Source organism: Maniola hyperantus, chromosome 25 (assembly GCF_902806685.2).
Source record: "Maniola hyperantus chromosome 25, iAphHyp1.2, whole genome shotgun sequence".
Lineage (NCBI taxonomy): Eukaryota > Metazoa > Arthropoda > Insecta > Lepidoptera > Nymphalidae > Maniola > Maniola hyperantus.
The window spans coordinates 5,859,375-5,886,694 of NC_048560.1; the positions used below are offsets into that span (position 1 = coordinate 5,859,375).

Genomic DNA, 27,320 nt, shown 5'->3' on the forward strand with positions numbered 1-27,320 from the left:
TTAAGTCCCGGCCATCGGGGCAGCTACCTGCCCGAACACCATTATTTCTGTTTGCGACTTTTTAATTAACTTCCAATATGGCGCACCCAAATATTTTTTTGCTCAAATATTTTAGTAATAGGCAACATTGGAATTCGAAACAAAATCCCAAGTTGCGTGCGTGTTGCCAGTGATGACATATGGGTAAGGGTAAGTTTGTGCACTCATCCGTGATTTTACGGATCCGTGAAAAAAATACGAATCGAATGTATTATTTGTATGACGGCCACTTCGAACAATCACGGATACGAACCGAATACGGATGAGTGCACAAACGCCCTAAGAAAGCTCAGTCACTCAGCGGGCGATGGAGAGAGCTACGCCTGGAGTTTCTCTACGCGATCAAATCAGAAATGAGGAGATCCGTAAAACCAGAGTAACGGAAATAGCTCAACGAGTTGCGAAGCTGAAGTGGCAAGGGGCAGGGTCACATAGTTCGAAAAATCGATAGACGGTGGGGGTTCCAAGGTGCCAGATTGGCGACCTCGCACCAGAAAGTGCACCGTTGGAAGACCCCTCCCCCCCACTAACTGGACAAATGATATCAAACGAGTTGCAGGGAGTCGCTGTATTCAGGCGGCAAGACCGTGGTATGTACAAGAGACCTATGTCCAGCAGTGGACGTCTATCTGTCGACAATGATAATGATATCATTTCGACTAAGCATGTGTTTTTCAGACAGACAGCTGTCGAGTAAAGGTAAGCAATAACACTAAAGAATGGGCTACTTGACACTTTTTTAAAGTTGGTCTTAAATGGTTAATATTTGTCCTATTATATCAAAAAAATTAACACTATATTTTTTTGCGCCCTAAAAACCATAAAACTTTAATTTAAAAATATATTTTTCTTAGACAGGTGAAAACACTGTCGGCCATGTTTGGCCGATAGATTATCTGTGCTCTGACGTCATGCATTTGTAAACAACAGCATAACCTCCCAAAGTTAATAAACATGACTTCTATTATACTAGTTTACATGAAAAATATAGTAATTATCGTTATTGTATCATCCGAGAATGTAAAAAACGCATCGATAAAGACCACAGGAAAGTTGTGGATTAGAGTGCCCAGTGAAATAAATATACGTAACACGCGAAGACTTGCTTAAAGGGATCCTATATGACTAACGACTTCAACCCAAATTTATTTTTGCAAAGATCACTTTGTTGTAAGTCTTACTTAATAACTTATTTAATTTATAAAGAGAAAACGATAATTTTTTACGTTTACTATGAGTTTTTAGAAATATATAAAAACTAGCTTATGCTCGTGACTTCGCCCGCGTGGACTTCATAAATTTCAAACCTCCATTTAACCCACTCAGAGGTGGAATTTCAAAAAATCCTTTCCTAGTGGATACCTTCTCTTTACCTACAAAGAACACACCCACCAAATTTCATGTATCTAGGATCAGCTGTTTAGATGTTTAGGCTGTGCGTTGATATATAAGTTAGTCACGACTCTAAATTTTATATATATGGATACTACGTTAGTCCCTGCGTCACATCGGGATGACATTTCTTTGTTTACATATTTAATGACGTCACATCATGGCTGACAGCGTTTTCTGCGTTTCAAATAGAAATAAAAACTGTATTTTTTTAAATTGGATTTATATATCCATCCTGCGTTTTTAATAATTGTTATTGATATATTTCGTTGTCTTAAGCAAAATACTATAATAAATAATCATTTATTGGACGAAATTAGATATGAGTCAAGTAGCCTATTCGAATAATGATTATTACATTATAGCTAATGTTGCTGTGAACCCCTTCTGAACGATTAATATGGTAATGCACCTATTTTTACGAAATTGGTTCTGCGAATATGGGCATGCCAAACGGTAGGTACATATTTAACTTTAAAGACAATAAATGGTAGTTTTTTTTAAAGAATGTTGGCAAAGCATGATAAATAATATTCCCCTTTCCTCTCCAAGCGTTAAGCTTGTGCTAGGAGTAGGTACGACAATAGTGGACAGTGCCTGCCACTTGCCAGTGACTTCGAAGCCTCTACACTTTGTTTGGTTCCGTATTCTGTCGTGAACTGTGACCAGCCTATAAATAGGTACTTACTACAAAACCCTTAAAATGTTAATAAATCAATAAAAACAATGTGTAACATGTACTCTTAGTAACAGCTCGCTCTTGTACTAGTATAATGTCTGAGTAATAAAATAAAGTGCTCAAGACCTAAGCAAGCCTGGGCAGAGATAAGCAATCGTAGAATCAGTCTAAGGCCATGTTTCCACGTGCGACTTGTTGCGACGCGACAGTCGGTACTGGACCAGCCAGCACGTGCTAGAACTTCGTTATTTTACAAAAGCTGAAAGTTTCTCTGCGTACTTATTTGTAGCAAGACGATCCTGTCGCTCATGTGTATGTGATCCTAGCCTAAAAAGCGGTGGAAGAAGGCTTTACTTTTGCAGATGCGTGTGATTTATTAAATACCGAGATATTACTACCGACGTAAGGCAAGACTATCGCTCATGTGTCTGTGAGTTTAGCCTAACAAGCAATAGAAGAAAAGCAACTTTGCACCCTTGCGCAGGGGTGCGTAACTATAAAGCCCGACATATTTGCATTAAGACTGTCTAGTCGCTCATGTGTATGTAAGTTTAGCCTAACAAGAAAAGCACGATTGCACCCTTGCGAATGGGCGTGTAACTGTAATACCGGACATTTGTAGTAAGACTGTCTTGTCGCTCATGTGTATGTGAGTTTAGCCTAACAAGCGGTAGAAGAAAAGCGCCCTTGCGCAGGGGCGCGTAACTATAAAACCCGACATATTTGAAGTAAGACTGTCTTGTGGCTCATGTGTATGTGAGTTTAGCCTAACAAGCGGTAGAAGAAAAGCACCCTTGCGCAGGGGCGCGTAACTATAAAACCCGACATAATATTTGAAGTAAGACTGTCTTGTGGCTCATGTGTGTGAGTTTAGCCTAATAAGCGGTAGAAGAAAAGCACCCTTGCGCAGGGGCGCGTAACTATAAAACCCGACATATTTACGATCCTGGGTACTTTCCCCCCTGTTTGTAGAATTGTGGTCTAAGTGGCGAACGATAGCGGGAAAATAAATATTTTTTTAATTACAACCAAGGCCCACTTGTCCGAGGGCTGTAAAACAGATTACAGAGTTAAATTTTGAAATGCTGTCACTTTTAGCAAGAGCATAAAGTGTTTGCCAAAAAGCGACACCATTAAAAAAATTAACTAAGTAAATCAGTTAAGGGCAACCAAACAGATTTACTAAGTTAAATGTGCAGGTGGACCTAAAAAATCTTATATTTACCAAGTTTTAAAACTAGTGCTTGCTATTTTGATTAACATTTTATGCTTGAAAGCTTTTAAACTTTAAAACATGTGCTACCTACAGATTATGAATTTTAAACTACAGATATTATTAGAGACAACATTGAATTGGTAACCTGAAAAAGTAAGAGTGGAAAGTACAGTATAATATTATATTATACCTATCTTTATTCCATATTTTATAGAGTATTCTGTATAAGAAGAACTTGAAAAGCTCTTTATGCGAACTAAAGTAACTTTACAAAATATTAATTATTATTATAGCTTTTTTATTGTTGTTATATGTATTATATTGTTGTTTTAAATAGGATATTTAAATAAAAAAATAGTATTGTGCCTTTGAATACTCACATGCGAATTCGCCAAATGTAATGCAATTATTACAACTAGACATACTGTTTACCAAAAACAAGCATTAGAAAAGACTGCCAAAATCTCTATATTTCGTGTAAGTATATTTATCTGAACTTGTAATCAACAAAAATGGTCTAACGAGCTAAGAAACTAAACTAAGACACATTGAAGTTTGTTTAATTGAATCTTTACCCGCTATCGCTTAAGACTCGAACCATTCAAGAAGTCATTGGAAAATTTACATAGCGCTAATCTAAATTCAACCCTAATCTGTATTATCTAGAGTTGAGATTTGCTATCAACATCGTTGACTCATTGTACCTACACCATTCCGTCTCACCGTGTTTTTAGTCTTTTTTCAAAATGTATTTCTATTTTTCATATTCTAGATGGAACATCGAAATTGAAATCTAGATATTTTTGTAATGTCTGGTTATTTTATTCAATTTCAAGAGGTATAGAGTTAAGAGCGATCCGCGGTCAAAACCGAGCGATTACAGACAAATAATGGTCTAAGATCCGGTGTTGAGTCAACTTTCTTTTAATTTAATGAAATCAATAATGAAAAATTAACAGGTATGTATTATTAGAGATAGCTTGCATCCCGGGGACGGACACTATTTTTTGTCCCGGAAAATCAAAAAGTTTCCACGAGATATTTTAACAAACATATATGTATGTGGACAAAGTCGTGGGCAGTTTATGAACCGAAATATGAATATATCCTGTTGTATCTCCTGTACCATAATAGGTAGAGAATAAAAAAAATCTATATTTTCGCTATAACAACAAATGAGTAACAATAATTTCAAAATGACTTTGTGTAAATTAAAAGTGTTAATCTATATATATATATATATATAAAAAGAAAAGGTGACTGACTGACTGACTGACTGACTGACTAACTGACTGATCTATCAACGCACAGCTCAAACTACTGGACGGATCGGGCTGAAATTTCATAGCTATTATGACGTAGGCATCCGCTAAGATAGGATTTTTTAAAAATTCAACCCCTAAGGAGGTGAAACAGGGGTTTGAAATCAGTGTAGTCCACCCGGAAAAACTCGCGAGCATAAGCTAGTTATATTATACTAGATGATGCCCGCGACTTCGTCCGCGTGGATTTAGGTTTTTAAAAATCCCGTGGGAACTCTTTAATTTTCCGGGATCAAAAGTAGCCTATGTCCTTCCCCGGGATGTAAGCTATCTCTGTACCAAATTTCGTCAAAATTGGTGGAACGGTTGAGCCGTGAAAAGCTAGCAGACAGACATACACACTTTCGCATTTATAATATTAGTATGGATATCTTGTACCTATACGGAACCCTTCGTGTGCGAGTCCGTCTCGCACTTACGGTTTTTTATACTGTCTCCTATTACATAAGATATCGAAACGTTTTTCAGTTGAGTTATTTCTCTGAATATTTTTATACTTATATTATAGAATTGCAAATATTCGTTTTCGCCTGATGAGAATTGTTTGCACTGAATAACTTTAAATCCCTGAAGATTTTTCTGTTACTTTTACTTACTACCTACTAATTACATGGAAGGTTTTTTTCGCTTGCGTGTGCTCTAGTGGTTTTTGTTTTTAGACTTTTACGAAAGAATATTATGCTAATTCCAACTTTTTATTTTAATCCGTAGGTGTATTACATATTACTGACATTTCTTTCTCCGTTTCAGTGATTTTTCTGAATGTTTTTATTTTTTACACGTTCCAGGCTTTCAGGAATTACAAATATTAGATGTTTGTTTTGAGGTTCCGTAGTTTTTTGGTTAAAGTCTTGTTAAGATTTTCAATAAATAGTTTAGTCATAAAATAATAAATCTGCTTAACGTTTACTAAAGTTTAAGGGTGTCTGGTAATGCATGGCGTTATTTTCAAAATAACGTCATGCATTACTATTCCGAAGAAAATATAAAAAAAATTAGATTTCATACTTTGACGTAAGATTTTTTACACCTTTATTACCTGTTATCTCCCGTAGCCACCATGATACAAACTTCATAGTCGCTGATCGTTCCTCCCTTTGTTGGGTACAATACGCAGAGAAAATAACGAAGGTCCGGTCCCATTTAAACCCCTGTTTTGCCCCTTTTGGGATTGAAATTTCAAAAATCCTTTCTTATCGGATGTCCACGTCATAATATCTATCTGCTTGCCAAATTTCAGCCCGATCCGTTCAGTAGTTTGATCTGTGCGTTGATAGATCAGTCAGTCACCTTTTTCCTATAAGTATAGATGACTCGCGTAGATCCAGCGCTGAGTAATTTTCAAGTTCTTTTCTGTAATAATCAGTAGCGGATTTGCAACCTTGGGCGCTCTAGGCTGCAGGCCATGTAGTAAGTATACACTGTGTTGCAGTGATCATCGCCCTCCTCATACAATATGACAATATGAGTGCGGGTGTGTGTGTGTGTGTGTGGAAATGTAAGAAGGTAGCAGCCGCCTCTTTCTAAGCACCCAGCATACATAATGAATTTACTTTATTGCCAAATCATTTGTTATGCATCAGTGAATTTTGGTCACTGGCCGCCCTAGGCCCGGGCCCACTGGGCCTTATGGCAAATCCGCCACTGGTAATAATATTAAAATGTGTAAATTAAAAATTAAAATTGTACAGCTAGTAATTCTACAGGCTAGGCTAGCTCCCACTCGCCTCCTCGTCGGCGAGTCAACTATGTCAAGCTGTTCACAGCAATCACAAAATACTGTTCCAGCTTTATTTTTCGTCGCTTATTTTGCGGCTACGAGTATGTGGAGTTAATTACGTAGAGAGATGAATATACATGGACAGCAACTACTAAATAAATCTAGTGATGTGAAAAATAAACGGTGTTTTTAAATCTAAATATATAAAATGAAAACGTGACTGACTGACTAACTGACTGATCTATCAACGCACAGCTCAAACTACTGGACGGATCGGGCTGAAATTTGGCATGCAGATAGCTATTATGACGTAGGCATCCGCTAAGAAAGGATTTATGAAAATTCAACCCCTAAGGGGGTAAAATAGGGGTTTGAAAATTGTGTAGTCCACGCGGACGAAGTCGCAAGCATCAGCTAGTCTAAATATATAAAAGGAAAAGCTGAATGACTGACTGGTTGACTGATCTATAAACGCACAGCTCAAACTACCTGCTGGACGGATCGGTCGTGGCTAGTTACCACCCTAACAGCAAAACCGTGCCGTCATGCCATTCAACGTTCCAGTACGATGCCGTGTAGAAACCAAAGGAGTACCTATGGATTTAATGAAAACTGCAATTCTCCTTCCAGCTTAGTCCGCTTCCATCGTATACTTCATCATCGCTTACCACAAGGTAACATTGCAGTCAGGGCCTAACTTGTATCTGAATAAAAAAACCGGTCAAGTGCGAGTCAGGCTCGCGCAATGAGGATTCCGTACTACAGTCGTATTTTTTCGACATTTTGCACGATAATTCAAAAACTATGATGCATAAAAATAAATAAAAATCTGTTTTAGAATGTACAGGAAGACCTTTCATTATGATACCCCACTTGATATGGTCACTTACTTCGAAAGTTGAAAATACTAATTATTAGTTCATGACCACAATTAATTTTTTTTTGTGTGATCTAACCCTAAATTCACGGTTTTCAGATTTTTCCCCAAATGTCAGCTATAAGATCTACCTACCTGCCAAACTTCATGATTCTAGGTCAACGGGAAGTACCCTGTAGGTTTCTTGACAGACAGACGGACAGGCAGACAGACAGACAGACAACAAAGTGATCCTATAAGGGTTCCGTTTTTCCTTTTGATGTACGGAACCCTAAAAAACATATCGCGGAATAGTATTCCAAACCCTAGCCATGCGTATGAGGAATGAAGGCGCAGGGTGGATTTGGCCAAGCGTGAAACTTTAAGAGCCCTTTACCTTGTGTTGTCATTCTCTTGAGGCTTGCGGTAACTGAGGGCACAAAGTATCATTATGTCTCATTATCTCCAAAACAGCGGTGATACCCTAGCCTAGTGGTGACGTCGTCGGCCGCCAATACGAGTGGTCGGGGGTTCGGCCCCGGGCACGTACCAATAACTTTATGACTTTTAACTTTATAAGCAACTAGCTGAGGCCCGCGATTTTCGTTCGCGTGGAATTAGGTTTTTATAAATCCCGTGGGAACTCTTTGATTTTCCGGGATAAAAAGTAGGATATGTCACTCTAGATGTCTTCAACTATACCCATGCAAAAAATCACGTCAAGCCGTGGCTCCATTGTGACGTGATTGAAGGAAAAACCAACAAACAAACACACTTTCGTATTTATAATATGGGTACCTACTGAATTAAATACCACTTGCTTTAACGACGGTGATGGAGAAACCTGTCCATTACTGAGCACAGGCCTCCTCTCAGAATGAGAAGGGTTTAGAGCCATAGTCTGCCACGCTGGCCAAGTGCAGATTGGACTTCACTTTTGAGAACATTTTGGAGAACACTCATGCATGTAGGTTTCCTCACGATGTTTTCCTTCAACGGTGAAGCAAGTGATATTTAATTGTTTAAAATGGACATACCTCCAAAAAGTTAGAGATGCGTGCCCGGGATCAAACCCCTGACCTCCCGAATAGGAGGTGGCATCTATACCACTCGGCTATCACGGGCCCAATCTACCCCCCATCATTAGTAAAATAAGCTGTATACGTGATGTCACTCGACCCCAAAATTTGGAAAGTGGCTTTTAGAGGTCCATTGTGTTGAAACTTGCAATGGCTGCTTTTCCATGCGCGGAAAACAAGGAAACTTTCAGTGTACCTCCGCTTTTTTTGCATTTTTACAATATTGCATGCGTTGCAAGTTAACTACCTTATTCTTTACTAGATGATGCCCGCGACTTCGTCCGTGTCGATTTCGGTTTTTAAAAATCTCGTAGGAACTGACCGCGTGGATTTCGATTTTAAAAATCCCGTAGGAACTCTTTGATTTTTCGGGATAAAAAGTAGCCTATATGTCCTTCCCCGGGATGCAAGCTATCTCTGTACCCAATTTCGTTAAATTCGGTTGAAAGGATGGGCCGTGAAAGGCTAGCAGACAGACAGACAGACGGACAGACAGACAGACAGACAGACTTTCGCATTTATAATATTAGTATGGATTGAGAAAAAAGAAAATCCCGGGTTCGTCATGTAAGGACGAATATCGCTTTTCAGGGTAAGCGATGAATAAATATTCACGAAAGAAGAAAAAACTTACTAGATATGGTTCTGAAAACTCAATTATTGTCGACTTAATACAGTCAGTTTTGGAAATCACTTATTGACTTAACTAGCTTATGCTCACAACTTTGTCCGCGTATACTACACAAATTTGAAACCCCTATTTCACTCCCTTAGGGGATGAATTTTCAATAACCCTTTCTTAGCGGATGCCTACGTCATAATAGGAAAATGTATGCATGCCAAATTTCAGCCCCATACGTCCAGTAGTTTGAGCTTTGCGTTGATAGATCAGTCAGTCAGTAACCTTTTCCTTTTATATATTATAACAGTTTTGGAAATCCCTTGTTAATTATTGACTTATGACATGCTTAGGAGATTTTTATAGCTTACTCTCTCGCGATTAGTGGATTAGTCTACCGTATAAGTGATTTAGCGTTTCGGTACGACGTCGCGTGGAAACTTAGGCGTACAGGTACGTGTTGTCACTAAACTCTTATTAGAAAGTGGCTTTAATAGGTTCATTGTGTCGCAATGGCTGCTTCCCCATGCGACAAAAACAAGGGAAATTCTCAATGCGAGCTTTTCTTCCATTTTTAGGGTTCCGTACCTCAAAAGGAAAAACGGAACCCTTATAGGATCACAGATATAAGATCGATTTTATTGTATAGAATCACTTCGCCTCCTACTTTTGAACTAAGCAGACCTGTAAAGAACCTAGAAGTACTGAACCTAAAGAACATTGTGAACCCGAAAATAGTGAATAATAAATTGTGATCAAGAAAATATACAGTCCACTGAACCCTCCGAGGAATTAATTTGAATCCCTCCCCAACAACTTTGTTGTCTGTCTGTTTGTCTGTCTGTCTGTCGGTCTGTCAAGAAACCTACAGGGTACTTCCCGTTGACCTAGAATCATGAAATTTGGTAGGTAGGTAGGCCTTATAGCTGACATTCGGGGAAAAATCGTGAATTTGTGGTTACATCATACAAAAAAAATTAAATTGTGGCCATGAACTAATAATTAGTATTTTCAATTTTCGAAGTAAGATATCAATTGGGGTATCATATGAAAGGTCTTCACCTGTACATTCTAATACAGATTTTTATTGATTTTTATGCATCATAGTTTAAAAATACGACTGTAGCACGGAACCCTCGTTGCGCGAGCCTCACTCGCACTTGGCCGGTTTTCACAATATTGCCTGCGTTGCGACTTGCGTCGAGTACCTTATTCTTTAGTGAGAAATGTTGAGGAAAAAAGAAAATCTTGGTTTTAAAGTAAGGTTCGTCATGTAAGGACTAAGCTTTTCAGGCCAAGTCTTTATTCATGAAAGAAAGAAAGAATTATTGCTATGGTTTTCAGTTCTCTGACGTAGCGATGTGATAAATCCGGCTGGGTTTGTTGTGGGCCTCTTCTCAGACCAGAGCGCGTTTGGAGCCCTAATGTAGAATTAGTTACATACGACTTTTACTTTGTGATTTATTTTTGACTAGATGATGCCCGCGACTTCGTCCGCGTGAATTTAGGATTTTAAAAATCCCGTGGGAACTTTTTTATTTTCCTGGATATAAAGTAGCCTATGTCCTTCCCCGGGATGCAAGCTATCGCTGTACCAAATTTCGTCAAAATCGGTTGAACGAATGGGCCGTGAAAGGCAGGCAAGCTGACAGACGGACAGACAGACGGACTTTAACATTTATAATATTTTATTTGGAAAACCAACAGCTTAAATTAACCTATTAAAATCTTAAAAATTAAATAACTAGAAGCTAATATTAGGTTCTCACAGGTAGAAAATTAGATTAAGATCCTGTATTGTGTTTTTTCAATGTTTACCTTGTGTTGTGTGCAATAAAGTGTAAATAAATAAATAAAAATAAAATATCCATATTATTTATTATATATTGTACAAAATTAATCCAATATCACAGTGGTAATCACTTTTAATTATTTAATAATTACTTGAAGATGGAAACAAATAAACTATTAATAAACTTAAATCTAAAAAAAAAGAAAACAATATTAAATTAAAACTAAAATAAATTAAATTAAATCTAAAACCTCATCGAGACCACCGCAGCGAGGCATTGTACCCAAGATGCTGGCAGCATTACCCCTTTGGATGGCCAAACTAATTCTTTGGCCAAGGTAGCTGCCAGCTCTCGGGTCCCCGGTTGACTCGATAACTCTTTTCGCAATTTCTTCAAAAAGAGCTCGAGCCCCCGGGCCCCACGGCCCCAAGGTCTCCACACCAAAATATCCATATTAGTATGGATTGTGTAATTCCCATCAAAATTGGTTCAGTCAGCCTAGCGTGATGCGCGCACTAACACACAAAGTACCTGCTTATTAAAATTGTAATTTAATGTGAAGAAAACGTCAACAACTTTTATTTTAAGTAATTATATTTAAAAAATACACTCCTCCATACTTGGCAGTGAGGTTTAAAATGTTGCATTTTATTCACATAACTAATATTTAAGCACCGCCATTAAAATGTTATAAAATAATATAAAGCGCGCGACAACCTCCGACCACTCAAGCTCCACCCGCCCGAATGTAACGTGGCGGTAGGGTTGTCACAAGTGAGAAAAATAATCAGTACCCTTATTATAAATGCGAAAGAGTGTCTGTTTGTTGGTTTGTCCTTCAATCACGTCGCAACGGTGCAACGCATTGACTTGATTTTTTGTATGGGTATAGAAAAAGATCTGGAGAGTGACATAGGCTACTTTGTCAACCTTGGTTGTTCGACTGATAATAATAATCGAGCTAGTAAACAATATTTCGAACAAGTCGTTCGACTTCAGTTTCGATTCGACTAATTTACAAAGAACTTTTTGCGTTCGACGCATTACGCGGTAAGTCGAAAGACCAAAAGTTAAGCGATTAGATACCTATTCGACTGAAATGATTACAAATTAAAGTGTGGCATGAAATTGATACCTAATTTTCCAATTTTCTGGTTTCTTATATATAGTTTATTTTTTTTTGTATTTGTATTTATTTATTTATTAAAGAAGAATATTTGCAGGTTACAACAAGTTTGGTGCATTCATAAACTTTAAATAAGTTTTTCCGTACACCAGTGCCGTCGACAGTCGATAGGTACCTACACGTAACATTAATTTATTGTTATACTCAATACTTAACAGCTAACTAACAATTACTTAATATAAACTAACAACATTAAGCTAAATGTGGGTTATTTTAAACTTACTATACATTAAAAAGTATTTTAGACTTAATATACATAATAGGTAAAAAACACAATCATTTATATAATGTAGGTAGGTAAGAAAACGTTCATTATTAAATATCACAGCGGAGTAGTAACATACCACGAGCGTAAGACGCTCACTCACACTACTTCGTGTATTATATTTTAACTGGTACAGGGTGATTACATTATTAATTTAAGTTCAATGTATATATGTTATAATTATTTTGCTGATGTGTAGCTTAGTGTAGCTTAGTGTAGTGTAGGGTTAGTGTAGCTTATTTCAAGTGAAATGTGTAGATGTAGTTAATGTACACTAACTACGTAGGTGTAGTAGTGTACTCAGTCATACACCATCGACATAACTAAGTCGATAGTACATGACTAAATTGTTAAGTTCGTTATGAGTAAGTAGTTAGTGTTAATTGTAGATAGAATTTTTTTATTTTGGATTTTAATTTTTTTTCTGTAATAGTGTCTCTCAAAGGTTGGGGTAATTGATTGATTAGGTTAGGTATAACATAGTTTAGCGTTCTTTTCCCATATAGGTTGTTCAATAGGGAATGATATACCGAGCACTTACCCTTTGCGCCAGCTGCAGCATAACACCCTGGGCCCAGGTCTTCTGTGTCGATAGCACCCTATTTTTCACATATATATTGTCTTGAAAAGAAAGTGGTCACTGGTTTCAGTTAAATCACAATCACAACACATCGATTGAGTCCAGATTCCAGAAATTAATTTGTTTTGCACTGGAACGCGTGCTTATCGATTATTGCAGTCGATCTGAGAGATATGATGGCGCCGAATCGCCAATCAGAAGGACGCATTCGCATGCGTTGCATCGGCGCTAGGGGGCGCTCGACAAACCAACCCAATGAACAATTACGAAAATAAATATTAGATAAATTTGCTAGAAATAAATCCTCCAAATTATGTTGACTTTAAAATATTATATTCTGTTCCAGTACGGAACATGCCGCTCGCCTTAAAAGAACGTAGATCTTTTAACTAACTTTATAACTAAACTTAACAAAACTAATGAACTTAATAAAAATAAAGGTTAAAACTAAATAAGTATATGTTTTAAATTTAATTTTAAAATAATTTTGGGAAAATTGAATTATTGCTCAGGTAGAGGGCAAATTTTAACGACAGGACGTTTGAAAAGGCCGTTGCCGTATTTCAACGTTACAACTCGCGTCACACCGTCCAATCCAGGATGAAGGGCGTGAACTCGAGCCAGGCGCCATTGCAAAGGAGGCAAATTATCGTCACATACTACGACAACAGTGCCTTCACGAATAGGAGGGCCGTTATTATGAAACCACTTGTTACGCTGTTGAATCTCATGCAAATATTCGCGGCTCCAACGTTTCCAGAAATGTTGGACAGCTTGCTGTACCCAACGCCATCGCGTAAGCCTGTTAGGTGGGACATCTATCAGTGAAACATCAGGAATGGCAGTGAGGGGTTCACCTATAAGGAAGTGTCCTGGCGTTAGTGGCAAGGGATCTGCGGAATCCGCACTTAATATGCAAAGAGGACGCGAGTTCAGTACGGCCTCAATTTGACACAGAAGAGTATGCATTTCATCATACGTCTGAGTTCGTGTGCCTACGACGCGATGCAAGTGATGTTTAAAGCTTTTAACTCCACTTTCGAAAATTCCACCGAAATGGGGGCTATATGGGGGTTGGAAGTGCCACGTGATACCCTGTTGTAGGGTTTTATTATTCAATTCATTTTGGACAGAATCTGAACGCAAAAAATCGTACAAATCTCTTAGTAAGTTGTTACATCCAACGAAATTTTTTCCCCCATCAGAAAATACGTCCTTACAAATTCCGCGACGTGACGTCATACGGCGTAACGCAGCTAGAAACGCATCTGTAGTTAGTTCGGAAACTATTTCTAAATGTACGGCCTTAACGGACATGCATACAAAGACGGCGACATAGCATTTAATTATTTTTGCATTACGGACCTTGTTAGCGCGCACATAGAAGGGACCCGCGTAGTCAACGGAAGTTTTAAGAAATGGACGTTCGGGTCTCACGCGTGAAGCGGGCAATGTACCCATGGGAGGCTGAGGTCGCACCGGGCGCGCACGAAAGCATTTAACGCATTGATGTATTCGCCGGCGAATCGCATCTCTGCTAGATAGTATCCAATAATTTTGATATAGGAAATACTGCACCGTTTGAGGACCAGCATGCAAAAGCACGTTATGTGCATCATCAATTAATAAGTCAGTAAATACGTGTTTCTTTGGTAGAATCAATTGATGTTTCGAGTTGTAAGCTAGTAAAGATTTATGCAGTCGTCCGCCGACACGTAAGCATTTATTATCATCTAAGAAAGGATTTAAACGTTTTAATGTATTGGAAGGACAATGTCCTTTTGATATTTTAATAATATCATCACTAAAGGTCGTTGTTTGAACAATTTTGATCAGACGGCTCAAAGCAAATTTAAACTCCGGAACAGATACATGATTGGAAAACGAATCTTTATTTTTTTTACATTTATGGTAAAACCGGAACACAAGTGCTACTACACGTACTAATTTTCCCAAAGAGGAAAATCTTGAAAATAAATCAAGATCTTCAGACTGTGTGATCGTAGATACCGTATTCAAGGCGACAGGTAAGTTACGTTTTTCCTCGCTTGTATTGCTTATAACTTTTGTTACAGGCCAAAAGGACTCATCCATCGAGAGCCATGTGGGTCCTTGAAACCATAAAGTGTGTTGCACAAAGGTTTCTGGTAACATACCGCGTGACGCACAGTCTGCGGGGTTGTCAGCTGACGGCACGTGACGCCAACAACTAGCCGGGACGTGGCTTAGTATTTCGCTCGTGCGATTTGAGACAAACGTTTTCCATTCGTGAGGTGATGAACGTAACCATGCTAACACAATGGATGAATCTGACCACGCATAGATATTCTCAAAATTAATACGACCGCTGTACAAATGAACGATCTTATCGATAAGTTTCGATAAGAGTAAGGCAGCCATTAATTCAAGACGCGGGATTGTCAGTCGTGGTTTTAAGGAGGCGACTCGCGTTTTACCGAGTAAGAGAAAGATGTGAACTTTACCGAGTTCATCAATGTAACGCAAATAAACACACGCCGAATATGCCTTTTCAGAGGCATCTGAAAAGCCATGTAAGTGGATTACATTATTCACGCCAGTAAGAACGTGGCGTGGGATAGACACGTTGGATAGGGCTTCCAACTGATTAAGAAAGTTTAACCAAGAATCAGAGATATCGATAGGCAGACTATCGTCCCACCCTACGCCTGATAGCCAAAGCAGTTGCATTAAATGTTTAGCATATAACGTTATAGGAGAGAGCCAGCCCATTGGATCGTAGATTTTTGCTATTTGAGAAAGTATGTTTCTTTTAGTGCACTGCCGGGACGAAGCCTTTATGCTAAAGGTGAAAATATCCGCATTGGGATCCCACTGTAATCCTAGCACCTTGGTGGTGGTATCGTTTTCCATGCCTGCAATAGACACGATTTCAGGCCGCTCGCCATGAGAGTCAGAGGGCTGGGCAGTGGCGACTATGGCTGGTGTGTTGCTATGCCATTTGCGTAATTCAAAACCGGCTGACTTACACAGTTGAATTAATTCGGTTTGTAATATGAGAGCCTTTTCAACGGTGTTCTCACCTGAGACAACATCATCAACGAACACGTCATTATTTAAAACCCTTGACCCAATAGGGAAGCGGTCTGCTTCGTCGTTTGCGAGTTGCTGTATAGTACGCAAAGCAAGATACGGCGATGCATTAACTCCAAACGTGACTGTACGTAGGCGATACTCACATATAGATTGTTCAGGACCGAATCGCCATAGAATCCGTTGGAAGTCACGATCTGATTCACGAACTAAGATATAGCGATACATTTGTTTGATATCCGCTGTAAAGGCGATTCTGTGAAGTCGAAATTTTAAAAGTACATCTATGATGTCTGGGTGAAGTTTGGGACCAGTTAGTAAAACATCATTAAGCGCCAGACCATTGCTGGACTTGCTGCCGGCATCGAACACAATTCTAGTGCGTGTTGTGCTGGAGTCTTTGAATACGCAATGATGAGGGATATAATATGTTCGATCTGACGTAGTAGTATCATTTACTAGCTCCATATGATTTGAGTCTAAATATTCCTGTAAACACGCGTGATATGCAAGTTTCAATTGTGGGTTGCGTTCTAATCGATATTCTAATTTTCGCAACCTCGCAAGGGCTGTATCGCGCGAGTTACCAAGACGTGGTGCGTCAGGTTTGAATGGCAAAGCCACTACGTACTGCCCTGTTTTGTCCCGAGTGAAAGTATTTTTATATAGGTCTTCACACATACTTTCCTCTCGTGTCATGGACCGTTGTTCAGGGAACGATTCAAGCTCCCAAAATCGCTGTAAGTAATTGTCGTTATTAAAGGAGCTCAAGCAAGCATGAATATTGCTTGAACATGAACTAACACATGCCCGCGGGGGGATGGAATCGAAGGAGAGTTTTCCTAACAACAAGTAGCCGAATACACTATTTATAGCTATCGGCGTACCAGGTGGACCCGAGATAGTGTTGCCTAGTAGGATTTCTGATAGTACATCTGCACCCAAGATTACCTCCACTGGTTGGGGGGTATGAAAGTTAGGATCTGCCAAGGTAAGATTTTTGATATGTGCCCACTCAGTATTAGGTAAAGGTACACTAGGCATTTGTGAAATAAGTTTTGGTAATATCATTGCATCAATTGGTATGACTGGTTTGTTTTGATTTCTAGGGGTGATATTGAACGAGACTATCCCCCGTGGAAAGACAGGTTGGTCATCTCCAATACCGAATACCGGTACGTTTATTGTCCGTCGCGATAGACCCAACCGCTGCGCGCCAGCTTCAGTGATAAACGTCCCCTGACTACCCGTGTCGAGCATACAGCGAACGGTCCCGCGGTCGATGCCGTCAACACGCACGTTGACGAGTGCAGTTGATAGCAATACGATATGAGAGCGACCCTTAGAAGCCGTGGAGCAAGCATTTATATCGCCGGTATTGTCTTCATAATATTCAGAATCACAATTAGCGGCAACCGGGAGCGAGGAGCCGGTATTGCATTCCTCCATAGAAGCATTGTTATCGTCGGGTGTAACACCGACAGCTGTCGAAACAGTGGGTTTTTTTTGAGATAAACAAATCGCACTACTGTGACGATTAAAACAGTGCTTACAAACAAAGCTACTCTTACAGTTTTTCCTTTCGTGTTCCAGAGATAGGCAATTTTCACAGACGTTTTTTCCTTGTACAAATGCATATCGATCTTGTGGAGAAAGATCTAAAAACTTTTTACATTTATATAGGTGATGAAAGTCACCGCAACAAATACAGACCTTATTATTATGCGCATAAGGTTGCGATTGGCTAGCGGACTCATTAACGTTAGCGGGATACGAACCGCGCGCGATGCGACTCGTGTGAGTCACAGGCACGGTGGGTCGGCCAGCGGAGGCGACGGCGGCATTACCGCGCGCTTGTGAGCTACCTACTAGGTTATCGATAAATTTTGATTGACCCGTAATTTCACACGCAGCGAGTTCGCGTTCAAGAAATTGAATGAGAATATAAACGTTTGGAATTTCAGATGGACTAGCCAACGAAAGTTCAAAACGTTTTCGCACGGAATGCGGAATTTTTCGTAATAATAAATTAAGCAATATAAAACTCCAATGTTTTACGGGAAATTGCATCGTCTCTAATGCCTTTATATTTTCTTGATAGATATTTAACAATTCCCGAAGGCAAGATATTTTTTCTGAACATGGTTTCAAATCCAGAATTTTATTTATGTGTTTTGATGCGATAACTCGTTTATTGTCGTAACGAGACACCAAAGTATCAACGGCAATTGTATAATTATCTTCCGTTATAGGAATAGATTTTATTAAGTTATACGGTTCACCCTTTAAAGTAAGTAATAGGTATCGGAATTTTTCCACTTCCGTGTAGGCAAGGTTGTCGTGTATTAAGGAACAATAAAGATCGTAGTAAGACTGCCAATCGGTTGATTCACCCGAAAATGATGGCAGGGGAAGTTTTGGTAGTTTATCGAAATGGGCACTAGAAAATGATGGGCGTTGTAAATAGATGCTAGATCGTCTACGCTCCTCATCCGTTTTTTTTAATTTATTTGAGTGTTTTAAAATTTCAAAGTAACAGTCATTAAATTCATTGCGAATGTCTAGTTGTTCATTTTTATCAAAACACTTTGCCTTCATTAAAGTTCTCTCGATTTTAGTTTGAATTTTTATAAATTTCCGATGTTGAGCGGTTAAGTCAGGTAATCGCGCACGAAACTGTTCTTCATCGGAAACTAGATCTAGTGTCCTTCGTAGCTCCGAAATAATTATTTCTCTTTCATAAATATCAAACGCTGCGGCGTCGGCCATATTGCGTAGGTAACAAAATGCACCGAATTCGAACGCGTGGGGATTGATAGTTTACGGAAAGAACACAAAGTATTTCTAGAAAACACAACCTGGAGGTTTATAATGCGGTTCGAGGCACCAAAAAATATATGTTCAATAGGGAATGATATACCGAGCACTTACCCTTTGCGCCAGCTGCAGCATAACACCCTGGGCCCAGGTCTTCTGTGTCGATAGCACCCTATTTTTCACATATATATTGTCTTGAAAAGAAAGTGGTCACTGGTTTCAGTTAAATCACAATCACAACACATCGATTGAGTCCAGATTCCAGAAATTAATTTGTTTTGCACTGGAACGCGTGCTTATCGATTATTGCAGTCGATCTGAGAGATATGATGGCGCCGAATCGCCAATCAGAAGGACGCATTCGCATGCGTTGCATCGGCGCTAGGGGGCGCTCGACAAACCAACCCAATGAACAATTACGAAAATAAATATTAGATAAATTTGCTAGAAATAAATCCTCCAAATTATGTTGACTTTAAAATATTATATTCTGTTCCAGTACGGAACATAGGTTATTATATTTAGGTAATTGCAGTTTCACATTATTATTTCTGCGAGTGGAGTGCACTTTCTGCACTTTTCTAAAATTTGAGGCAAAGTAATGTTCCGTTAATAATGTTAGTTCTATTTTTTCGTGAATTGGTATAATTTTACAAAATGCAAATAATTTTCGGTAATCGTCTTTAAAGGGCAATTTTAGTTTATTCGGGACTATTTTTTTTTAAGATGCGCAACTGGAGTGAATATATTCGATTTACGCAGAAGTTGCCTCAAAATTTGCCCTAAAATAGAGATTTTTCAAAGGAAATCAAATTTAATAGGCGTAATGCGTTTGTATGGATGGAGATGCGCGTAAGAAGCCACCTTAACTTATCTATCATTTACTTCACATATTATTCTCTCTCACTATTATTGTCGCAAATCGTCTGTGTTTGTATCAGCCCTAGCAATTAAAGCGCCTAGCGGCTAACGAATCGCCTCTAAACCCTCGACCAGTGTTGCGCAACTCATTACACGAGCCGACATGTGCTGGAATTGTGTTGTGACTTCGGTAGCAACGATCCGTCCAGCAGTTTGAGCTGTGCGTTCATAGATCAGTCAGTCAGTCAGACACCTTTTCCTTTTATATATATCACAATTTTCTGTCTATAAAGCTATAGACAGAAAATTGTGGAAAAAAATGGAGGAGGCCTACACTCATAGAGAGGTCCTTAATAAATAAAAATACTTAATATTATATAGTATTAATATTGAATAAAATATATATATAGTTAAATCAAATAATACATATAAATAATAACAAACTATAGACATAAATAAAAGTGTGTGTTAATAAGTGTAAGAACCATTATTAAGGAACAAAAAGGCTATAATAAAATAAAAAAAATATCTAGAAGATTATTATTGTGCCTGCTGGCGGGATGGAGAGAACTATGCTTGGAGTTTCTCTACGTGATCAAATCAGAAAAATAGCTCAACGTGTTGCGAAGCTGAAGTGGCAATGGGCAATGGACATAGTTCGGAAAACCGAGACGTTGGCCAACCGAGGCCCCAGGTGCTGGAATGGCGACCTCGCACCGGAAGGCGCAGCGTTGGAAGACTGCCCCTCCCCTCACTAGTATTGAATCACACACTGTATTACAGGAGAATCTCTGTATTTACAATAATTAATTGTGTCACACTCTGTACTTATACAAATCATTACAATAATTTCTTAACGGAATAAACAAACTGTCACGTGCGCTCGATCAGACTGACGTCCCACACGCCAGCGCGCCCCCCTTCGCCCAAGCTCGGCTACCGCCGACAACGGCCGAAGCGCCATCGGTACCGTCGTAGCGACGCGGCGCGTCACATCGGCCATCCTGCAAAGTGAATACCACCAGGGTATTCACAACGTGTATTAGTGGAGAATACAATGCTTAAATTATTATGTAATTGAATAGATTTGACCAGATCAGACTGAAAGTCAGATATCCAAATTTCCAGAAGATCTATAAGATCTTGCGTAGGTATCTACAATGTCTGCTTCACTATCAGAATCTTTGCTTTTGCATGACAGTAATGTATCAGAAGCAGCTACCGCTACAAACATGTTGTAGCCTTTCATTCCTTTTACACTCTGAAATTGATATCGATCATCCTAGAATTACCTAACCTGCGTTACTTTGTATGTCGTAACATAAATTTGATCTATCTTGTGATTGACCCCAGTATCGGAATTAGCGGAATGATTATGCCACAAATCATATTCTCTATTGTTTCCTTCCTTTCCTGCTTCTTTCCTGTCTTCATTACATTTAGTCCTTATATACAGCTGTTGCTTCCTCATATTTTACTCGCACTGTTCCTTTTTGAGGTGCTGTCTTCTGCAGAGTTTCTCATTTCCGGAACTAAATTCTCCTTTTGGGTGAACATGAATTCATAATATGGCGTGAATTTTGTCGTATCTTAAACAGTTTGATTGATTCAGATAACTAATTCAGGAGCTGCGCTGTCCCATAATGTTGGTTCCTGAGCACTAGCTCTTATCGCATCTAATGGCCTCCTGTTTAGTCGTTCAGCTTGATCGTTGGCCCGTGGAGCAGCAATAACGTGTGATGAATCCTATGCGTTGTACAGAAAGCTTTAAAATATCGATTGGATACAGAAAGCCTTTGGTTGGAGATATTATTCAGTTATATGGGTATATTCTGCTAAACGTTTTACCATAACTTCTCTTTCTCAAACAACTACTTTAAACAGGCACTCACATATTATCTTTATAATACTTGTCATGCGGTAAAAACAGTGGTCGGTCTTATCTAACAGTAGTATGTATAGTATCTCTTAGCAGTCTTAGCCCAACACGACCTACGGCGGCATCATGAAACATCTTCATCTGAATCACCATCGAGCATCCTTAGGCACGGCAAATCGTTCACTATTTAATGTATTCCCTTAAATGCGTCTCTCTGACACATGCAAATCTCTGACAAAATAACGACATTAATGTTTTTTCAGTTCAAATTTGATTATAGATGGACTGAAGTTTTCCATCTTGGAGCTGGGCTAACAGAAATCAGTATTCAGCATTTATCACAGCTGAGATCCTAGAAATTGGATTCCGATGTAGTGCATCGACATATTTTATACTAGTTTCTAGCCTAAGATTCACCTCCATAACATAATCCTGAATCTGGAACCACTAACGTACAATTCTTAGTACTAAGTCTCGTTTGGCACAGCTAAACAATCAGTTATGTCTTTGATATTATGTCAGAAATGTGACTCCAGTTATGTAGATTCTGAAGCGTTTTAATAAGTCTACACCTGGGCTATCTTTGTAAGAGAATACTTACAATACCAATTTCACTCGCATTCGTAATCGTATGTATTTCTGTTTCATACTTAAGATTATACAATGCCAAAACCAGTTCCAGTACAAAATTTCAGCTCTTTACCCTCAATATTAAAAAAAATCTTAAACTCCATAGCAAAATCTTAAACTCAATATCAAAATCTTAAGATTCAATTTCATTGTGGCATTCTTAGCCAAGGTTGTCAAACAACATACATAGTTCCATCGTGGCACTCATAACTAAATTCATCATCAAATATAATACAATACAATTTAGAAATACCAAATCAATGGAATGTTTAGTACGGCACATATAATTGCATTCGCAGCATACAGCTGACACATGCTGGCTGAGTTTCCTGTGGGCTCTTCTTAGACCTAGGCGCGTTTGGAACCCTCACAGCTTTAGTTTTAAGTTCATGTAATCCACCACTACACCATTGTATTGCAAATTCAGCAATTGACAATCACAAAGTCTGTTAACTACAATAATACTCAATTTGAATAAAGGATTTGAGTTTGAGTTGAATAACTGCGCTCGTGGAATATATATATTTTCTTTTCTTCTTCTTAACTAAGATAACCGGTGAGGAAAAGTTTATCTACAATACATTAATTATTCCTGATCTTATTATTCACAGAACCTTAACCTTAGCCCGCACTATATGCAGTTCGGTCTTAGCAAGCCTATATGTTTTGCGAAAGACTGGTGTCGGAGAAGTCAATTCACTTTTCATTTCGTATAAATTATTTGGTCCAAGATCTTTCGTGTCAGCCGCGAAACAATCTCCATATTCCAGAAGCAATTCATAGTCTACACTGATTCTGTCATGCTTATTCACCAATTTTGAATTCGGAGAATTCTGATTCACAACCTTGCGAGCTCGAAGGTATGCAACCATCTGTTCTAGTGCTAGGTCATATTATATTTATTTAAATACGTATTTCTCTATGAAGTAGAAAATTGTTTTTTGAAATGTTCTGCAGTCTGTTCTGGTAAAATCAGTTCAAAAAAATACCAAATAAGGTTCAAACTGAGATAGAAAATAAAATCTACAGCATCATGGTATCAGAATCAGAATCTAAAATTTTCAGACAATAGGTACACGTAATACACAGTTCATAAAACAGAATGTAACTAAACAGCATAATAAATAGCATGAGTCGAAGTTGAAAGCGATTAGTTTCAGTTTCATAAATATGTGTTTCGTGTCTGAGGCAGAATCAGATAAAATAAATGTACAAATTTTATATTTTGCAATGTCCTGACGGGGCTTCATGTTGTAATATTGTAATATTATATATTTTATGATGTAAAACATGAATGCAAATAAATAAAGAATAAATAAAATCAGCATCAGAAACAGAATTGGAATCAGAATCGGAATCTGAGGTGACAGAACAGGAGAGGGAAAAGATTAGAACCGGTTGGTATGAGGATTGGTTCCGGATAAAATCGGCATCAGATAAGAATCGATATCGGATCAGGATCGGTATCGCATCTGAATCAGTATCAGATCAGAATCGGTGTCGAAACTGTATCGGTATTGCATCATAGTCAGTATCAGATCTTAACGATATCTGATTGTATCCAGTATCGCATTAGTATCGATATCGCATCAGTATCGGTATCGGATAGGAATCAGTTTCAGATCAGATTTGGTATTGGATCAGGATTTGTATCGTGTCATAGTCAGCATCAGATCATAACGATGTCGGATTATATCCAGTATCACATCAGTATCGGTATCGTATAGGAATCAGTATCAGATCAGAATCGGTATTGGATCAGGAGCGATATATTATCAAGAGTCAATATTAGATCAGAATGATATAGGATTAAATCCAGTATCGCATCAGTGTCGGTATCAGGTAGTTATCAGTATCAGAACAGAATCGGTATCGGATCTGGATCGGCATAGCATCATAATTAGTCAGAATAGGTCGGAAGGATATCGGATAATATCCAGTATTGCATCAGAATTAGTATCAGATTAGAATGATATCGGATAATATGCAGTATCATATCAGAATCAGTATCAGGTCAGAACGACATCGGATAACACTCGGTATTGCACCAGAATCAGTATCAGGTCAGAACGATATCGAGTAATATCCGGTATTGCATCAGAATCAGTATCAGGTCAGCACGATATCGGATAATAACCAGTATCGCATCAGAATCAGTATCAGGTCAGAACGATATCGGATAATATCCGGTATTGCATCAGAAATCAGAATCAGTACCAGGTCAGAACGATATCGGATAATAACCAGTATCGCATCAGAATCAGAATCAGGTCAGAACGATATCGGATAATATCCGGTATTGCATCAGAATCAGTATCAGGTCAGCAGGATATCGGATAATGACCAGTATCGCATCAGAATCAGTATCAGGTCAGAACGATATCGGATAATATCCGGTATTGCATCAGAATCAGTATCAGGTCAGCAGGATATCGGATAATGACCAGTATCGCATCAGAATCAGTATCAGGTCAGAACGATATCGGATAATATCCGGTATTGCATCAGAAATCAGAATCAGTACCAGGTCAGAACGATATCGGATAATAACCAGTATCGCATCAGAATCAGTATCAGGTCAGAACGATATCGAATAATATCTGGTATCACATCAGGATCAGTATCAGATCAGAGTGATATCTGATAAGATCCGGTATCGCATCAGTATCGGTATCGGATCAGCATCCGAATTCCGAACAGAATTTCAGATTAGTCAGAATCAGAACAGACAGATAATTCAGATACAGAAAACAGAAGCTCAAGGCCAACAGACAGATTAAATGAAATAAAAAAATTACGCACCTTAGTTTTCTCGGCCCGAAAAGGACTCAACTCGTCACCCTCGACCCCTGCTGTCTTGTCTTCGCCAGTTTACATGGTACAGCACGTGTAATTAATTCGCCTTTCTGCCATAATACATCCTATTGTCCATGTTAATAAACTCTGAGGTCGCCAGTTGTTCCAGTTCATAAAGTTGCCGGTACAGCAAAATACTTGACAAGATTTAAAACTTTAGTGTCGTACACACACCATCATTATTTGTATTTCAGAATTCCCTTTGAAATAATTACAGATTGACCTAAAGTATGTTCACATCAGCTGGAGGCCTTAAGTGTGTCACTACGGCTGCAGTGTCATATCTGTTAATCTGTCGATTAAACTGTTTTGACCCATGGCTGGTACAGAATCACCGGCAAATTCCTTTTAACATTGTATCTGCCGTTATCTATTTCTTGTAAATCTAGTAATAAACCCTTCTTTCTAGCATCTAACTATTTGAACATATCAGCGTATTTAGAACTTCTAGGAAACACCTTCACACACAAAGACTTTCATTTCTTCGAGTAAAATCACTCAACTAAACGATTAAACCATAACGGTGATTGGCCCGCCAAGGGAGTTTGTATTATCACTATTTTTCGTAGTCTTTCCATTTAATGAATTGTATCCAGCCAGTTTTCCGCGTTCTATTCACGTTACATTATTGTCAGGATCAAACGTAGGTAGTCGAGAAAAACTTCTCAATTATTTTCTTCACTTTCTTTGTTATCCGTTGATCACTTCATTTTTGGGTCCTATTTACATAATCCCACTTCTGAATATTGAATCACACACTGTATTACAGGAGAATCTCTGTATTTACAATAATTAATTGTGTCACACTCTGTACTTATACAAATCATTACAATAATTTCTTAACGGAATAAACAAACTGTCACGTGCGCTCGATCAGACTGACGTCCCACACGCCAGCGCGCCCCCCTTCGCCCAAGCTCGGCTACCGCCGACAACGGCCGAAGCGCCATCGGTACCGTCGTAGCGACGCGGCGCGTCACACTAGGTGGACGGACGAGTCGCAAGGAACCGCTGGATTCAGGCGGCGCAGGATCGTGGCGTGTGAAAGTCCCTACAAGAGAATAGAATAGAATAGAATAATGTTTATTCGAGGTATATAGGTGGTACATGGTGTAGGCAATATCGTCCTGTACAGCAGTGCAACACCTCGAACAGGTAGGCCACTCAGCTTGTGTTGAGACGTCGGGCCCCTCAGACACAAACCTCTAGAGCAAATATCTGAGCTACGATGCCCCAACGCTGATTTTCAGTGACCGCCTTTTAAATATTACCTAAACGTCAGTGGCATAGAATATATAAAGTTGGCGAGTAAATGGATAAATAAAATGAAATAAAGAGATCTATGTCCTGAAGTGGCCATCTACCGGTTGATGATGATTATTATTATAGTAATTGTTACGATCCAGTGCGCTAAAACTCCGTCGTAAGAAAAAAAATCACAGCTTTCAATTCATCATTTCCGTGTTTAATGTTTACTCCATACACCGCTTGGGATGTGTCATCCGTGGCTGCGGGGCATCTCGTTACGAGGGGCTTCGGGTCTTTCGGTTCCTGCCCCATATCGCACTCACCCATTCACGTTTTGTTTCCCGATAGAAGCCTCATTTTGTTCTGAATAAGCAGAATAGACCAGTGAATAGGCGTGCCGATACTGTGTCCTCACAGATATCTTGGGCTACCTACTTATTTCAACCCTTTTCGTAATGGACTGAGGCCTGTATTCAGCGTCGCCCACAAAGAGATTTCTCTCTTTTTGGACCAATTCAGATCTATTAATAAGTAAAACAGAATGAAACAAATCCCTACCTATAGAGTAAAAGTGTGAGTATGTAACCTCATCAACGGAAATGCTTTTATCCTGTTGTTTCCTGCCATTTAATAAAACGGATCAAAAGATTCTGCGGAGCAAAGTAATATTGTTAATGTTGACAGCTTTTCATTATATTATACACTTTCCTGAAGAGGGAGGGAAGACTCTAGTGCTTTTTATTTAAATGAAATAATATAATCAAATCAAGTAAGTAATTTGAAGTTTCCATTAGGATTTTTAAATGTCCTTTTTATTTAGGGTTGGGTTACTAAGCCTACGCTGTCCGTCTGTCTGTCAGCGGACTGTATCTCGTGAACCGTACTAGGTAGAAAATTGAAATCTGCCCAGAATGTGTATTTATTTCTATTGCCACTATAACAACAAAATATATCAAAAATATAAATATAGCCGCGATGAAAATTAAAAAAAAAAACATTAAGTGTTTATTTCTTACGATAGTACGGAATCCTTCGTGTGCGAGTCTGACTCGCACTTGACCAATCCTTTTATTCTATCCAGTTATAACTTTTTTATTATAAGTAAAGATTGGTGTTTTAAATTACAATAAGTATCTACATAAAATCCATAGTTCCAGCGAAAAGAACAAGAAAGAGGGTAGTTCGCTACTGCCCTTGACAGCTCGAATTTC

General features: G+C 38.7%; 1 protein-coding gene across 1 annotated transcript in view; it reads left to right on the forward strand.

Annotated features, from left to right (window-relative positions):
- Positions 1-27,320, forward strand: part of LOC117993854 (tyrosine-protein kinase-like otk) — an 88,130-nt gene that overhangs the window by 11,049 nt on the left and 49,761 nt on the right. The gene's annotated exons all lie outside the window — the stretch shown is intronic.